The sequence below is a fragment of the Thamnophis sirtalis genome, unplaced genomic scaffold (assembly GCF_051295495.1).
Source record: "Thamnophis sirtalis isolate CommonGarterSnake01/CBP01778 unplaced genomic scaffold, rThaSir2_p1.2 scaffold_12, whole genome shotgun sequence".
NCBI lineage: Eukaryota > Metazoa > Chordata > Lepidosauria > Squamata > Natricidae > Thamnophis > Thamnophis sirtalis.
The window spans coordinates 31,841,802-31,860,238 of NW_028261392.1; positions in this window are offsets into that span (position 1 = coordinate 31,841,802).

Sequence of the window (18,437 nt, forward strand, 5' to 3'; positions counted from 1 at the left end):
AGCCCCCTCAACAACCCCACCTCCAGCCAGGCAGAGCACCATTCACCAACCTAGAGAATCCTGAAGCCGCCAAGCTGCAGGAGCCGGGGGAGGGGGGCAAAGGTGCTCACATTGCTTGCCACCTTTGAAATACCCTAGGCTGGTGAGTGGCGCTGTGCCCAGCTGGAATGGGGGGTTTCCAGGTGGCTGCTCTCATGAGCAGTTGCCCAGCAACTCCCCCCCCTTTCCAGCCAGGCAGAACACCACTCACCGACCCAGTAATATCCCAAAGGCACTAAGCCACTCTGCCTGCCTGGAAAGGGAGGTTGTGCAAGCACCTTCCCCCCCCCAGCTCACGTGCCTCCTAGCCTCACCATGCCCTGGCCCAGCTCTCCCTGCAGGGCCCGGGCGCTGGCGTCGCTGCGCTGCTGCCACTGCCGCACTCCAAGCATAACCAGCTTCCAAACTCCAGAGATCTGCTTCCGAGTCTTCCGGCAGCAGTCGCTCTGGGTCTATGCTCTATGAGTGTGGGCTGGCTGTTGGACGACTCTGATGGGACAGTTATGCTGAGAGAGCCACAGTGGCGGCGGTGCCCTGGCCCTGCAGGGAGAGCTGGGCCAGGGCATGGTGAGGCTGGGAGGCACACGAGCTGAGGTGGAACAGGCACTCGCACAACCTCCCTTTCCAGCCGGGCAGAGCGTCACGTGGCTTAGTGCCTCTGGGATATTACTGGGTCGGTGAGTGGCGCTCTGCCCGGCTAGAAAGGTGGGATGCCGGGAGGCTGCTTGTGAGCATGGTCACCTCATGGCTGCTGTGACAGCACAACACAGGCGTTTGCCCCTGAGGCTGTGCCCAGATCTTCAGACACCCGTTCGCAAGAGAGCAGCCACCCAGCAACCACAAACCAATAAGCCCCCACTCCCGATAATAAGCCCAAGGAATATTTGGGGGTCAAAAGAAAATAAGACCCTGTCTTATTTTCGGGAAAACACGCTAAGTTTCTTTCCACCTTACTATCATGAGCCCATGATACCTTGACTATGAGAGCTAATCTATTTAGTGATCTGCCTCTGGTGGTATTGCTCCATTAATCATTAATTCTATTGCATCTAATTTAATTTTGAAAATGAACTAGATCACTGGTCTCCAAACTATTTGTTGTTAATTATTTCTAATTAGCAACTCAATGAAACATTAACCATAATTAGCCATTAACCATTGAAGCCTGACTTTATTGCCTCCTGTCTACCACAGGGAATAATGATAATATATTAAAATAGAACATTCATCAGCAGTCCCTAGTGTCAAAAGGATATTTTCCCTTATGTGTGCATTGTAACTCAATTTTCCTGCAATGAATGGTCCTCATAATTCCTTACGAAGTTTTGTTCTTGGTTTAATACATCCAGAATGCAATTTCAGCAAATGCAAAGTGCTTGTCAAAGTAAAATTTCCAACCCACAAAAAGAGTTAGTTTCTCTATATTCAGCATTAGTTAGATCTAATCTCCAAAATTGAGTCGAATTCTGAGCATCACAGTTTTTTTTAAATGCAGAAATATAAGAAAAGTTACATACAAGGCTAGCACTAAGTAAGCAGGGCAGTGGTTCTTAAACTGGGTCAATTATCCCTTTTCCTCATATTGAATAATGCCATCACATACACACAGGCACACACATTTTACCTAATGTTAGACTTCCAATGTAATCCAAACTTGTAAACCAAAGACTCCCAAACAAAAACTGGTGTTATTACAAAGCTTTTGTCACAGAATCTCACATCTAATTGTGTGTCCTTCATCCCTCTCTTTAACTTCAAGAGAACTAGGGAAGGCCAAATCTGATGTGCTTTCTTAAATTGCATTTCTGAGTTGGACTCAGATTTCTTTTATCTGACCATTTTCTTGGTTGTATCTTTTCCTCCTGTTCCTCAAAGTTACCTTTTGCTGCCCATTACACATAAACATGTCAGTAGAGGCATTCCCAAACTGAATTTTTAACCCACAAACAAGCAATTACAAATTTGTCCATAACTTCCAGATATAGCCTCCAAGTTTAAGAACCATTGGATTAGGGGACAAAAACAAAATATTAGAAAGTATGGAAGGAAAATCTTCAGACAATCCAACAGGGAAATAATAGCACTTTCAAGAAACAACTTGTAGAAAGTCAAATATTGTTTTCTTCAGACCCACAATGCAGGACACAACACCAGCTTTCTTGAGTTGCAAGAAAAGAGATTCTACTTGAACATTAGAAAAAAACATAACTGTGATGAAACTTACTGTAGTCTGCATTCTCAGGGGGAGGGGCTGCTTTTCAGAGGACAAAGAGACAGTGGAGCTTAGAAAGTTCAATTGACAGGAAGTTAAACAGCTCCTCCCTAGCTTTTTCCAGAGTGTACCTGTGGTTATGCAAATAATTGCTTTAATCTGGCAAGATTTCATCTATAGGTGAATAAAGAAAACAAGTACATGTCGTTCTTGGTTTTTGGGACCTTACAATAAAATAACATAACAGTAGTTCAGAAGTGGAATGAACTACTTGGTAAGTATTTCACATCAGTGATGGGTTCCAACTAGTATGGCCCGGTACAGCAATACCGGTAGTAGTTGGGAGCAGCGGCGCCATACCAGTACAGTGGCTCGTTTGGCCCACCTGCCCGCCCGCGTTCCATACCTGTTTTTGAAAGAACAGGGCCAATTATGCACGCACGTATAGCATGCAGCACATGCATGACCTCCGATAAGCAGCTAGGTGTCGCAGGGGCGGTGGAGTGTGCATGCGTGCGCAGCCCATGTTAGGCACGTGCACAACACATGTCATGCACAGGGCACGTCCGGTGCATGCACGTCAAGCGCATGCACGAACAAACCACGAGCAGCATACCACTAGCGACGGTAAGAGCAACCCACCACTGCTTCACATGATAGTTCAAGCATTATGTATGCAATTTGTGAGAGCAAGTAATGAAGCTCGGTGCCCTAAATTGATTTTTTTCTCAAAAAAAAAAAATAGCACATGATACAGGCATGCATACTATTGGAGGCATATATACTAAAAAATGTGAACAGGGACAGTAGGTGACAATATGCCTTTTGGAACATGGTGGAAATTCTTAACTAATGGGGGGCGTATACTTGATTCAAAACAATATGTGTAAGACTTTTTGTGACTCAACAAGCATGAACTGGGCTTTCTAGTTTTCAAAAAGCTTCTAGTTAACAAGAAAGTAGAATTTATTTTATGAAAAATAAATAAATAAATAAATAAATAAATAAATAAATAAATAAATAAATAAATAAATAAATAAATAAATAAAGCTATAGATGAAACGTAGCCTGGCTTATAAGGATTTTGGTTTAAGGAACATCTTAAATGCTTTTGCATTTGGAATCTGCAAACTATGTTTTAATCTTGCATTACTTGGTAAGATATGAATCAAAATCAACATTTAATTGTCCTAATATCCTAATTAGTAAACTAAGATTGGGTCAAAGTTCTGGACACAGCTATGAAGGAAAAGAAACCATAGGTACAGCTATGATTTTATATCTGAATCATCTATGTTGCTCAATGTCTGGAGATCACAAAGATAATCTATGTTTATTATGTATGTATTCATTTAGTACCGGCAACATGACCCCTGGTATTATAAAGAATGCACTACAGTATTATTCAAAGCAATCAACAATCTTTTGGGAATAATCCCTATAGTACAAATACCTAAAATTCAGCTGAAGGAATTACAACCCCTCCCAAATCAAAAGCTGCCCAGAGACATTGGATTCGAGATGGGTGGCATTTATACATTTTATAAATAAATAAATAAATGCCTTTGACATTGCATATCAGCACTTTCATAAAGCATATACTTTATCATTTGCCAGGGATCTACGTTTGGTGGGTTTGAGGCCGTGGTCTTTCTCTGTTGTGGCACCGGCCTTATGGAATATAGTCTCCCTGGATACTAAGTTAGCTACATCACTTCTGATGTTCTGAAAGTCCCTCAAGATCTGATTATGCCACCAGACCTGGTTATATCCCAGGTAACCAGAGACTTGTTTAGAAGTTCCACTTTTGAGGTAGAAGTACTCCCACATTCTCTACTTGGGTTTTTCACATATTTTTAATTTTAATCTCCAATTCTAATACTGACTTTTTTTCTAATTTTAAATATCTGTTTTTATATGTATTGTTTCTTTATTTACAGTGTACACTGCCAAAGTCACTTTTTGTGAGATGTGATACAAATGGGATCAATCAATCAATCAATAAACCCAGGTACTTCAGGATACCCATTACTCCCTAACATATCATGCTTCTATCATGTCTTGGCAACGCTATATTTTTTCTTGTGATTGTTATATATGGTAAGTAGTGACGTTTACTGAATTCCTGTATGTTGCTATGCTCTGTTTTGGCTGAGAGGGCAGCACAGTGAATGTAACATTAAAAAGGAGGTGAAATGTCTCCAGGTAGCCTTTCTTTCACACCTGAGATTTGGAAATGGCTCTGAAGCAGTCAGCCCAACAGGTATAACTTCTTCCAGCTAAATCTTCAGTGGAAGAGGTTTGCATATTTGATATTTCATTCTACCCTATCATAACTAAGAGTTACTAGTTAAGGAAACTATAGAAAAAGCTAACAATGTTCAACAGAGAGAAATCATTCAACCAGAACAAGATTTTAGTTATCAAAAATAATAAGAAATCAATTATTAATATGACTGGTTATTCTGATGCCCTTTAGAAAGCACTTTTTGAAATATTTTCCCTGCTTAGTTGTAGGAGATATATACATACTACACCACACTTTAGTGCACATGTTTGGGGTTTGAGAAGTGATGGGCCCAAGGGAAAACTAGAATCTGCATCTCACCAGTCTAGCATCTTAACTGTAATACAATGCCATTTCTTTATCTTGAAAAACTAAAACTACCTTGACACTTGTATGCAATCTTAACTGATAACTAGGGAAGCTACTATATAGCTTGTTGCATACCAATTTAAATCCTTCAAACAGGAAAGCCATGGTCCAGTGCTCAAAAGGCTTAAGGTGACTAAGTTTCTGAGAGCATGTAAGGCACACCTGTAAGGGCATTAGAGGAGATGAAAACTTTTATATACATGAACCTCAGAAATCCTTAAAAAGAGGGAAAATGCTTTTGAGCAGAAACTAATGAAGGTCATACCATGAAAGGCAAAAATTGTACAAGAGAAAAATATCACGAAAGGATGGAATTCAGATGAGGACAACAAAAGCAAATTCTCAATCCTACCTAAGGCAGATCCTAAATCAAAATGAGCCAAAGAATGGATTGTTCAGAGAGATCAATAGACAAGAAATGCCAAATGCACCACTTTGGGCCATCCCATAATGTCACAAGTGGAATCAGAAAAAAACGATTTTCCCTTACTGAAGGGAAAATCACCAAAAGCCTTTCAATTTCTACTTTTTATGTTAGTTGAATGTAAATGTCTACACATTATTTTTACATAGGATTGTTCTACAAGAGGTTGTTTGTTTGTTTTTGCATTGTACATGTGGGAGTTATAAACAATTTGACTTTATATTTAGAAAAACCAGAACATCATCTAATAGGATTACAAAATATCCAATAGGATATATAATAGGATATTTTGTACTACTTTCTTTATGGTTTTAGTTTATAGAGTTCTTATTTTTTATAATCGTAAGCCCCCCACCCCCAGAGTTACTTTAAGGTAAGATGGGTTGCCCATAAATGTTATAAATAAATAAATATAAATATCTGTCACTTGCTATTGTTTATTCCGAAAAGGATCTCAGAACATACATACATACATACATACATACATACATACATACATACATACATACATACATAGTCTTGTTGTATTCGGGTATTTTCCCATGTAAGATTGAGATTGTCTTGGCAACATTTCGGCAAGGTCTCACTCACCATCTTCAGGCTGGAGTTTTCGGCTTAAAGCATGGTCGGAGCTGCCGTCTTTCTATAAATCTTGGTGGGGATTTGTGGAGTGCTGGCGTTGTTTCAGTAAGTGGATTGATTGGCTATGTGGCCTGAGCCGAGGTGGCACAGTGGTTAAATGCAGCACTGCAGGCTACTGCTAGATCAGCAGTTCAGCGGTTCAAATCTCACCGGCTCAGGGTTGACTCAGCCTTCCATCCTTCCGAGGTGGGTAAAATGAGGACCCAGATTGTTGGGGGTAATATGCTGACTCTCTGTAAACCGCTTAGAGAGGGCTGAAAGCCCTATGAAGCGGTATATAAGTCTACTGCTATTGCTATTGCTATTGTATCATAATTGGTAGATTGGTGCTGATTGGTGCTGGCTGTGTGTCCATTGTTGTTTTGTGTTGTAACGACCTGGGTGGTGGATGGGGCTCGTTTGTTTACCAGGGCTGGTTTCCAGATATCTGGTCGGCGGGAGGCATCATCACATTTATTCATGTTGTGGGTGTGTTTCTCTATTTTGATAGCTTCCATAATTATTCTCTTGTTGAAGTGTTCAGTTTTGGAGATTAATTTGGTTCCTTCAAAATTAATTTCATGTCATGTAGCTTTAAGGTGCTCCAGCATAGTGTGAACGGTTACAGCAGAAATAATCAAATCACTTTCAGACTAGGAAAACAGAGAACAACTGCCTATTCTGCTCCTCAAACATACTCAGCAGGCAATATTTTGATGAATAGGAGATACAACATCCATTTGTAGCATGACAATAAACTTGAAGAGAAAGAGAGCAATTTATTTTTCCCACAAGTGCTATGAAAGTACTCTCTCTGCCTTTACATAAAGACATCAGAGTCTATCTTTCACCAAATTAACACTTAATGCTAACCTGCTTCTTTAAATTAAATGGGTTTTTTAAAAATAAAATAGCTTTACATTGTCTTTAACTGAGCTGCCTGTCTTCTCTTAAGACATCTCTGCAAAGGAAAAGCTTCTCTCTCTTTTTTCTGAAGCCATTCCTATGCACAGTCTTAAAAGAGAAGCGCAGGAATATTATTCATTTATGCAATCTGTTCCCAGACTCTTATCTAATCAAACTTTAGGCATTGTACCGAAATTACAATAAAAATACAATGGCAATATTAAAATATTAGAATAACACAATACACTCAAGCTAAATTGATGATGTTTCTTCCAAACGAACCAGATCTTTATCAAACCTCCAGGAAGCTGTGAAGTTGAAGGAATTCCTACTTGAAATAGATGTGCTATTTCATAGGACAGAAACTTGTGTTTAGTGGAAAAACTTCTCAATTAACGGTCTTAGCTTGCAAGCCAATTGCAAAATATTTCAGGATCATGATTTTGCATAATAATATCCTTAATCCCAGCAACGCAATAAGTTAAATGACTTCCCAGCTCCTGAGTAATTTTAAATAAACAATAGGTAAACCACCTTTCTGATGCTTGCTGTAGTATAGTAGTCCTTGACTTAAACCATGATTTAGCCCAAAATTTCTGTTGTTAAATGAGACATTTGTTAAGTGAGTTTTACCCCATTTTATGACCTTTCTTGCTCAGTTGTTAAGTGAATCACTGTAGTTGGTAAGTTAGTAACCTGGTTGTTAAGTAAATCTGGATATGCTTGTCAGAAGGTCGCAAAAGGTGACCTTGGGAGACAGCAACGGCCATAAATATGAACCAGTTGCCAAGCATCTGAATTTTGCTCACACGATCATAGAGATACTGCAAAGGTCGGAACTGTGAAAAATGGTCATAAGTCACTTTTTTTCAGTGCTGTTGTATCTTTGAATGGACACCAAATGAACGTTTGTAAGTTGAGCACTACCTATGGTCTGAAAAACATACGTAACATATTTTACAGAGTCCACAATGAAATTCACAGAAGGCTGAATTGATTCTATGTGTCAACAGTTACAGTCGAAGTGACCTTAAAGAACTGCAATCTTGCCTAAAGAATTGTATGGCACCTTAATGACCATTCATTATGTTATAGTGTAAGCTTTCATCTACCTGAAGCTATTTCACGAGATATACCAATTATAATCAAAAATTGGCATAAGAACTTTCACACTTGGTTGTTAGCAGAGATTAAAATCAGGAGGCAAATAAAATACAAAAAGAATAGATCCTGACAATGTAAACAGAAATGAATCTTGAGTTCTGAAATAAATGATTAAGGAATAAAGTCATTTGGATAAAGACCACCATACATGGTGTCTATAAAAGCCTTTGTTTTAGGAGATTTATAACTTGTTATAAAATCTCTTGATTTTTGTTCTAACACAAATTTGGAAAGTGTTAAAATAAAAGCAAAGTAAGCAGAGCAATTATTAACTGAATAGTGGCAAGCTAATTAACACTTAGTAGAATACAGCCCCATAATCTCTTTCAATTTACAAATGATAGAATTGAATTTCTGAATAAACAGTAATTGAGCAGTTTCCCACTGGAATTTCTTTTTAAATTTCTTTGTTCAGAAAGATTTATTTTAAGCTTCCTGGGTTCTTTTTTTTTTTTTTTAACTTGCCAGTGAATTCTGTAATTCCAACAAGGATATATTTGAACGCATTCTACATAATATATCTGTGCAATATTCATGGAACTGAGTTTTTGATTAATGAAAATACACAGAACTTGCCTGTCTGAATTCTCCAAAGCACCTGAGGGCAGAACAAGAAGCAACGGGTAGAAACTAATCAAGGAGAGAAGCAACTTAGAACTGAGGAGAAATTTCCTGACAGTTAGAACAATTAATCAATGGAACAGCTTGGCTCCAGAAGTTGTGAATGCCCCAACACTGGAAGTCTTTAAGAAGATGTTGGATAGCCATTGTCTGAAACGATATAGGGTTTCCTGCCTAGGCAGGGGGCTGGATTAGAATACTTCCAAGGTCCCTTTCAACTCTGCTATTATATTGTATTGTATTGAATGTATCTGCCATTAAACAAATTCGTATTGAATACGAGATTTTTATTTACTACTGGTGAGCCAATAATGAACCATCACCGCTTTTAAATCAGGTGATATGACAGCAATGTGCAATAAAAACAGCAATAGTCAGAAAGTACAGAATTTTTTTCAAGATCCTATGGAGCCTAGATGCCTGTGGCATTTGTGGCAAAGTATCCAGGGTATTATATATTATACTCCCTTTAAAATAGCCAACAAAATATTTCTGATTTTAATTCCATATCTTGCTTTACAATTGCTTCTAACTACTAACTTCTGAATAGCTATTTGGACCGACCTAAGTACTAATTCATAATTTCATAATTATGAATTTCCGGTCACATGGGTGGCAAGCCACTCCCATCCGGTCACATGGGTGGCAAGCCACTCCCACAGAGGAGGCCACACCCACAGAGTAGGTTCCAACAATTTTTGAAACTCACCACTGATATATACATGTCCCAGGATAATGTTGCAGAATCCAGTCTGAGTTGGTCATCAGAAGCAGAGGTTCAGTCTCCAAGCTTTCAGACTTGTGCTGGAGCCCATTCTCTCCAGAATGTTGTGGAAATAGAGAAGTTTATGAGGATGGACTCTAACATGAATGTGAAAGCTTGGAAGAATAAAACTCTGGTCAGGGTAACAGGACCAAACAGGATCCCAAAACACTGATCTAATTGATCTAGCCCAACTCAAAGGGAAATTTACATTTTTAAACACCAGATGGCAGTGTGAGATCTGTCCTTATGTTTTCCTTACATTTATAAAGGAGTTTTTGGAAAGGTCAGTAGCATTAATTTATTAGTAAAATATTGCCTTTTAAAAATATTTACAGATTCTAATGGTGGATTCTGATTCAATTATATTTGGAAATGTTTCGGTGTTGCATATTACATTATGTTATAGGAATTTAAATCTATTTAATATTTATCTAAGTGGAATATTATGATCAGGGAAGACAGGCCTGGAACACAAGACAAATTTATTATTGTGTTATATGAACACTTAAAGCGGGGGTCCCAAACCTTCAGACTGTGGCTCACTACTGTGCGGTGGCTTCTTCGGAATTGGACCACACGTGTCGCTGGCCCGAGTGCACACAGTTCAACTTGCACATATGGGGTGGAATTCTACACTTAGAATTGGTCCTGGATTCCCTTTTTGAAAATTGACCAATTTTGGGTCCCCGAGAAGAAAATTGCCAGCAGTAGGTGTCTATGGAAGGGAGGTGAAAACAGTTTCAATCCAAACACAAGAACAGATCGCGGAGTGAGATTCAGGGTCAAATTTTACATTTAGAAGTGGTCTTGGATTCCCTAATGCTGGACAACAAGAAGAAATAAAACATGAATACATAATACTGCATTAACAGTATGCCATGCTACAAAAGAAAAGGAAAAAGAAAAGTAAGATGTACAATTACCTGGACAATTACATTGTAAGTTTGTTTGAATGTCTTTTTTCATGGCTTATTGTAACAATTTTTTTTAAATCTACTAACTTAGATATTCTCAAGTAAACATATATTGACAACCAGTTGCTGCAAATAAGATTTAGTTAACCTTCCAGTATTGTTCAGTTCTTTTCATCACTTCAAACAGTATCCTAAACTTACCACAAAGCTCTTTTTCTATAGTGCAACTTTTCTGAATGTTAGGTAAGCTCCCCATTGGGAGACCGAGTATGTTCAGCGAAGTGTTGTGAGAGTTGTGTTGGAGAAGACACAAACCAGCATACAGAGACACTACAGTTTAAATAGGTTTTTGCTTTCCTGGAAATCAAAACAGTCCAAGTCATACACGGATAAGACAGTCAGTCATCAATGTCTTTCAGTTAAGGGATAATCCAAATAACATAGTCCAGTATCATATAAACAGTCCGGTACTCAAAGTTTGCTAGAAGTTGCAAAACTTACAATAGCTCACTGCACTTTCTAACAGCCAGCTCCCAAAACACTCAGATCAGATCAGTCCAGCATCTAACAAATAGAGGGCTAATAGTTGTTCTGGCTCCCTCTTATGGCCGATTGAGGAAAACAGCAAGAAATCACATTTTACAGTATGAGTAAAGAAAAAGGTACAGCATTGTTACATGATTTATATATTGCCAACCTAACCATTAGATTATATTCCTAACACTGAACATTGACGGCTTTAAGATACGTGGACTTTGAGTTGGCTACGCATCTTTTTAGTTGCCAAGGCTGAGAAACACTGCTATAGCAATTATAGTCATATGTTAGTTTCTCTTCCTCCTCTAGTCAGTGGATCTTATCAGAATAAGAGGATTCTTGGTTGATCATTCTGCCTGTGGTTTTCTTCAACAGATATTCTGGCAAACTGCTCAAATTAATATAAGAATGAATTGATATAAAGTTTTTAGGTTTGGTTTTTTTAAGAGCAGTACTTGGACCAAATAATTTCCATGTAGTACAGTTTCTATTTTGGAGTTTTTTGTGGAAAATCACAGTTATGGTGCTTAAATAAAGGAGCGCTGGAACCAATGGTGAAATTCAAATATTTTTACTACCGGTTCTGTGGCCATAGCTTGGTGGGCAGGACAGGTGAAGGATACTGCAAAATCTCCATTCTCTCCACACTCTGGGGCCAGCCAGAGGTGGTATTTGCTGGTTCTCCGAACTACTCAAAATTTCCACTCCTGGTTTTCCAGAACCTGTCAGAACCTGCTGAATTTCATCCCTGGCTATAACATTTATGAACTCATCTATAGAAACCTCCTTATTTTGGTCAATGCTTTTAGGAAACTCTCTCTTAGGCTGCTTTAAGGAGACTCTGGTCAGTTGTTATACTTTGATTATGGGAGCTGGACTATTGCTATTCTGTTTTAGATTGCTTTGAGTTGCTTATTTTATTTGGGTTTTTCTGGTTGGATTAGGATATATTCAGGGGTTAGGGTTAAGGTTAGGGTTAGGAATCAGCCGGTTCAGACTGGTTCAGGCAAATCGGTAGTTCCAGCGATCATTTGGCTCCACCCACCCACCCTGCGCTAGTCTGTCCTATATTACCTTTGTCTGAAGCCCAGCTGATAGGCACAACAGAGTGGATTGCCGCACCTCAGCTCTTTTACTCACCAGGGCTGCAGTAGAAGATCGGTTTTAGAGCTGTTTTCAAACACACTCTGTGTGTGTGTGTGTGTGTGTGTGTGTGTGTGTGTGTGTGTAAAGTGTGTAAAGTGTGTAAAGTGTGTGCTCAGCGAACCGGTTGTTACACCGGTTGAATCCCACCACTGGATATATTTCATAACAATGTTTCCAATTGGAAGTTTTATAACTCACTGTAACATCTATATATCTGTCTCTCTCTTGGGAACTTGAAGGAAGCTACTATATATTATTGTGATAGATTCCACATAACTCTTCCTGAAACTGAGCACCAGTGCCTGGATAGCTCCCAAAGCTCATGTACTGTATGTAGTCATCTAAAGTGCAACCGTTCACTTCCTGATGGAAATTTCAAACATCATAGAATAAAGTTAGGTATGCCTGATGATTTCCAACAAGGATTATATACTCCCCTCTGGTGATCAACGTAGCTAAAAATACCACAGAGTATGTACCCTGAGTATATATATATATATATGGGGGCACATGATATCATTAAACATCTGTATACATCTTCTGTGATAGATTAGGAGAAGATCATGGACTGCATATTTCCTTCTAATAGATTTTAGTAAATGGATGGCAGGTCATCTAAAAAGACCATTTGGACTTAAAAGCAACATACATAAGCAAATAAATATGAACATAAGCTGTTTCTTTTTTAGTTATTAATGAAATAATAGGCATTTGATTATATAGGCCCATGATGGCAAAGCTATGGCACACGTGCCAGAGGTGGCACACAGCACCCTCTCTGTGGGCACATGAGCCGTTGGCCCAGTTCAGCTCTGCCGTGCATGCACGTGCACCTCCCGCCAGCCAGCTGGTCTTCAGGTCTCTGCTGTACATGGGTAGGGGGCGGGGGCAGGGTCTGGGGCGCAAGCAGGGGCCCATGCATACGAGTGGGCACATGCGTGGGGCCATGAATGCATTGCATTTTGGGGATTTGGGCATGCGCTTTGGGCATTCGGTCTAGAAAAGGTTAGCCATCACTGATATAGGCTAAAATAAGGAAGATTCACTTCCTCCCTTTCTAGTGACTTCTCTAATCCATCCCTATAATTGAAGTGTCTGGAATATTCTTTATTTGAAGATGACATTTCAAGTGCATTAAACAGATTGTATCTCTTCAGGGACAAACTCATGTTTACAGACATATAACAAATTCCCTTATGTGTGGTAAATATTGAGAAACTATTAAAATCAGAGATGTACTGACAAATATTTTGGAGGACATTCAAAATACATATTATAATATGCTCACGGGTTTGAAAATCTTCATTTGAACCTCAAGTACATTCTATTTTGTTTTCCTCAAGCTTTTTTGAGGAAATGTGATCCGCTAGTCAGCATAACTGTATTTTGCAAGCTGCAATATAAGCTGCAATATGCTATTTTATTTGATTGTTCAGTTCCCTGAGCAGAAAACACAAATTGTGGAGTTGTGCCGAGTTGTGGATCCCATATTTTTCAAGCGGAACTGGGAAAAAGATGGAATAAAAAAAATTAATGGCGCCTATTTAAATCACTTAAGATTTGCAGATGATGTTGTTCTCTTCTCACAAGGCCACAAGAGCTACAAAGACACATATAAGAGCTGCACAAAGCAGAAGAACCATTTGGCTTAAAAATAAACCTGAAAAAGAGCCAGGTTATGTTTAATAAATTCACCAAAGAGAGGGGAAAAATTATATCTGGAGAAGAACTAGACGGAGTAGACCACTACATATACCTTGAAAAATGGATCTCAATGGAAGGTGATACAATAAAGAAATGGCATGTTAAATGTGTTTGGCAGGCATTTGGCAAGCTGAGCATAATTTTCAATAACAATCCTCCCCTATATCTGAATAGGTAAGTTTTTGATCAGCGTGGGTTACCTGCTCTGACATACGCAGGTGAAACATGGCATATGTTTCACAATCAATACAAAAGCTATGAGTGGCACTAAAAGCCATGGAAAGGTGCATGCTTGGTATGACAAGACAAGATAGAAAGGCCTGCACATGGATTAGAGAGCAAACGAATGTATACAATGTCAACAAGAGAGTACAAGAATTGAAATGGAAATGGGCAAGAAGAACTGATGGCCAATGGACCAAGGAAGTCATAGAATGGATCTCACTTGATAAAACACATCCATGGAAGAGACCTAAAACAAGATGGATCGATGATATCAGAAAGTATTGCAGGCCCAATTGGCAAAAGAAAGCTCAAGATGGTATTGGTTGGAAACCAATTGGTTGGAAGAGGTCTTCATCCTGCAGTGGATAGACAATGGCTAAAATGATGGTTGCAGCTTGAGGCCACACAGTGGCTTCATACTAGATGAGATACTAGATGAGACTGGGGCCATACTCCTGTGCTCTCACAGCCCCTATAATACTTTTTTCACTGTGGATCCAGATAATCTCAAATTGAACTGTGACACCAGAGAAATCATCAGAAAGCCTGGGGGTTGGGGGGGGGCAGTAATGTTGCTCTTGGAGGCACTCGGCCCGAAATGGTAGAAATTGTGTCTGCTCTCCATAACTGTTCCTGTTGAGATTAAATTGCAGTGGTTTCCATAACAGCATTTCACCTAAATAACTGGGTGGTGTCAAGATGTTTTTGCAACTTTGTAGAAATAGCCTTGCTGGATCAAGGCAAAACATATATGAGTCCCACATTTTGTAACTTACAATGGTCAACCAGATCCTTTGAGAATTCACAAGCAGGAGATTGAGACCACCACAGTTGCTCTGTAAGTGGTATTTGGAAAAGAAGAAAAATTCAAGTAAAGAAAATCTTTAAAAAAGAAAAAAGTTGGGGAGTTCTGTGCTGTGCTAGCAAAGAAATACACAGGCTTACAGCAAACAAATCAGGTGCAGCAGGTGCCTGATTCCTCAGAGAAGAGAAATCACAACACAACACATAAGTATTATCAAAGATACCAAACAAATTGACACATAAGCATTAGTTATCAAAGGCATGTATGCCCTATAAACTATCTCTTCATGTTATTATAATAATGTGTCTCTTCTTGTTCTATACACATGGGGAAGCCTAATGAATTTCTTATCTTTATCCTTGCATAAAACAGCACAATGAAGATATCAAAGCCTCCTTTAGACACAGGATGAATATTACATAGTAAAGAATGTGAGTCTTGCCAATGTCATGAAGATTTGTTACTTGTAGTTTGACCCTGCTTACTTTGACGCAAGAAGAATGCTGCATAGCAAAACAATAAGTTTTATGCAAGGTTGCCAATTACCATGGCTGTTCTAGACTGCTTACAAAGTTCACAGAGTTTATTGGGAATATCTTCTAATATTACTTCAGGAATCATGCTCCCCAAACCTTATATCTTTAAGATCAATAACCCTTGCTATACATTCCTTTCATGAACTTACATAACCTCTTTTGAAACCATCCAGTTTAAAGAGTGCAGACATCCAGGGAAGAAATGGTGATCTTTTAGCAGAACCTATGATCTCAATACTTTGGTCACCTAATGAGAAGGAAGGACTCACTGGAGAAGAGCCTAATGCTAGGAAAGATTGAGGGCAAAAGAAGAATGGGACAACAGACAATGAGGTGGCTGAATGGAGTCACTGAAAAAGTTCCACCACAAAACCGCGGACGAGGGTCACGCACTGAAACAGTTGGAAGCCTCTGTTACGATACCAGCCAGCAAGATTCCATGTTGGTATTTTTAAAGTCCTTACCATCTACTGGTCTACATGCTGTCATGGAGAAGCACTATGAATCATGATTCCTGACATATCAATGTCCATTTTATGGTCCTGATGAGGCACACCAATAAGCATAGCTTCTGAAAAGACAGAGTTCGGAAGGTTAGAATTATCCAGAGGCTGCTCATGAACCTGAGAAACTGTAAAAAACAATTTTGATTTTGAGGATTCTGGTCATTTCCAGAGGATTGTTGGAATATGGATTAAAAACAGAAACATTCTTCTTTTCAAACTCTGCACTGGAGTTTTGTGAATCTGAATTGTTAAATATTTTCACAGGCCATCCAGACTTTTAATGATGTCAGCCTAGAGTATATTTGACAAGGCACCAAAAGAGTTAATCAAACCTTCTTCTAGTGGTTCATTAAAGGGCTGTGTTGCTATGAGTTGGACAAATTGTTTACATAGATCTTTCCTCTGCAGAGGCTCTGTTGATAAGATGTCCTTGAAGTTGTCTGAGTGGAGAATTTTACTTTTGTGTGATAAAGTGCCAATACCCTCATGACTGCACTGAGTTAAAAGTGAAATGATTTCCTCAGAATAGAAAACAGTTGGGAAAAATGGAAAAACACTCCAAGAAGAATTCATGTTAAAGAATATACTACAGTCTGCCCAAATGCCAACAGGACTTACTTTAACTGCTTGCAGGTGGATGCCACTGTACCTTTTGTAAGTCCATTGGTTGCCTTTCACAGCATAGTAGCTGGACTGGGCAACAGCCTTTTTAGATCCCATCTTTCTCTGTTTACCTGTTATTTAGAATTTGCAGAGTTATCTTACTAGCTTATAAGAAACATTTGCTTCTTTCCCCCCCCTCTCACTTCCTCTTAGAAGACTGAATTCAGGGATGAGGTCCTCCTTTGCAGGACACAATTCAGACCCAAACCATTTGCTTTGGCAGGGTGAGTGATTTTATTTCATTGATTCTCAAATCAATTTTCCAACGGGTTCTTACAGAGAATCTACTTTATTTTTAACTGCAAGTCAAAGTTTGAAAGAACAGTATGTGCTGTCAGTAGATTCTGTCTGGTTATAAAATGTGGTGTACTTTGTTTTTTCAGGGACTTAAAATTAGAGCCCCCATCTCCCTCCTGCATGAGCTGTTTGGCTGCTGAGCAAACAACAGCCTCTGGAGAGGGAGCATTCACTATCAGAGAGGAGAAAAGCTCTAAAAATTGTTGACTTTCAATCTTAGCCTGTAGATCCCTCTCTAAGGGGTCATATCTATCCCACAGATGAAGATAGGTGGCATTATTTACTGGAGAAGCTTGCTTGCTTCAGATAAACCTGTCAATTTTCTGTTGCTTCAGAGGCTTAGATGAGGTTTGTGTTGCAGAAGATACCCACTCTCAATTCTTCCTTTTCCCCAAGACTGCAATACAAATGTGCTTGCTGTAAAAAAAGACCAATCCAATAGTAGTGATATTTTTTAAAAAAAGTAAAATTGTAAAAATGATTGTTAAGAGAAGTCAAATAATCTAAAAGTAAGCAGTGAATTAAATTGCGGGCCAGATAAAAAGTTTTTAGGGAGAAGATCATTATAAGGATTGCTATGTTAGGTCCTCCTCACCAATTCCCTATCATAATAAATTGTTCTCGGTGTTTTATTTAGAAGTAAAACCTTTGGTAAGTTTTACTTACCAAAATGTATATGTAAAACTATTAATATGTGGTATAAAAGTGCTCCAAATCTCTTATGCTCATTTATAGCAAAGATTTCAATGAATCTAAGCAATGTGAGGATCATAATATTTTTTGAGTATTTCTCAAAAAAACTATAAAAATGAAAATATAAACCTCCTACTCTCCATACAAAATCACCCTTGTCATACTCATTTTAAAGCTAGCCTTCAAGTAGGATGAATCTCAGTGCAGATTTTTAGTCCAAACAATTTTTTGGGGGGGAGGGGGTGAACTTTCTCCAGGATAAAAATGTGATCATCATGTCCATTTTTTTGCAGATTTAAAAAACTGAATGTAAACTGTTTTCTACCATAAAAATAGTCATGTACCTTCTCCTCCCCAATTCTTACCAATAATTTTCCCACAATAAACAAACAAACAAATCCATTAGTCCAAACAGCAGACTAATTTTGAACTATGTTGAATGCTATGTTGAACTATTTCAACCTATTTTTCAACATATTTTAAATTTTGTTGGTAATCTACTCAGGGTTTCTTTTAATGTTAATTAGATTTGCTTAGTAAACCTTGAACGCAGTTGTATGTCCCTATGGCAAACTATTTTGGAAATTGTTTTATTATTGCACAATCTGTTAATCTTGGTTGGCTTTCATGCATGCATTTGAATTAATTGTTGCAAAAGGGTTGTGACATAACCTAAACAAATGTATGTATGTACACATACACATACTTTGTGCCATGAGAATGTCAAAAACCGCACAGCCGTATCTATTATGATTTAATCAAATGGGGGGGGGGTGCTTTCACAATTGCTTCTGCTCCATCCTAAGTAAAACCTGAAAAAGCGGGCACTTTGATTTTTCAGACACACTGACATCAACAATCACAAGGCGCCTGAAATGTTTCTGTGATGGTGGGGCGGGGGAAGAGTGAAATAGTCTGCGCAGGCGCAGTAGGGAAAAGTGACTTCATATTCCGCCACCTCAACGTCGGGCTCTTTCCTTCCGCCGCCCGGGTCCCGTTGCT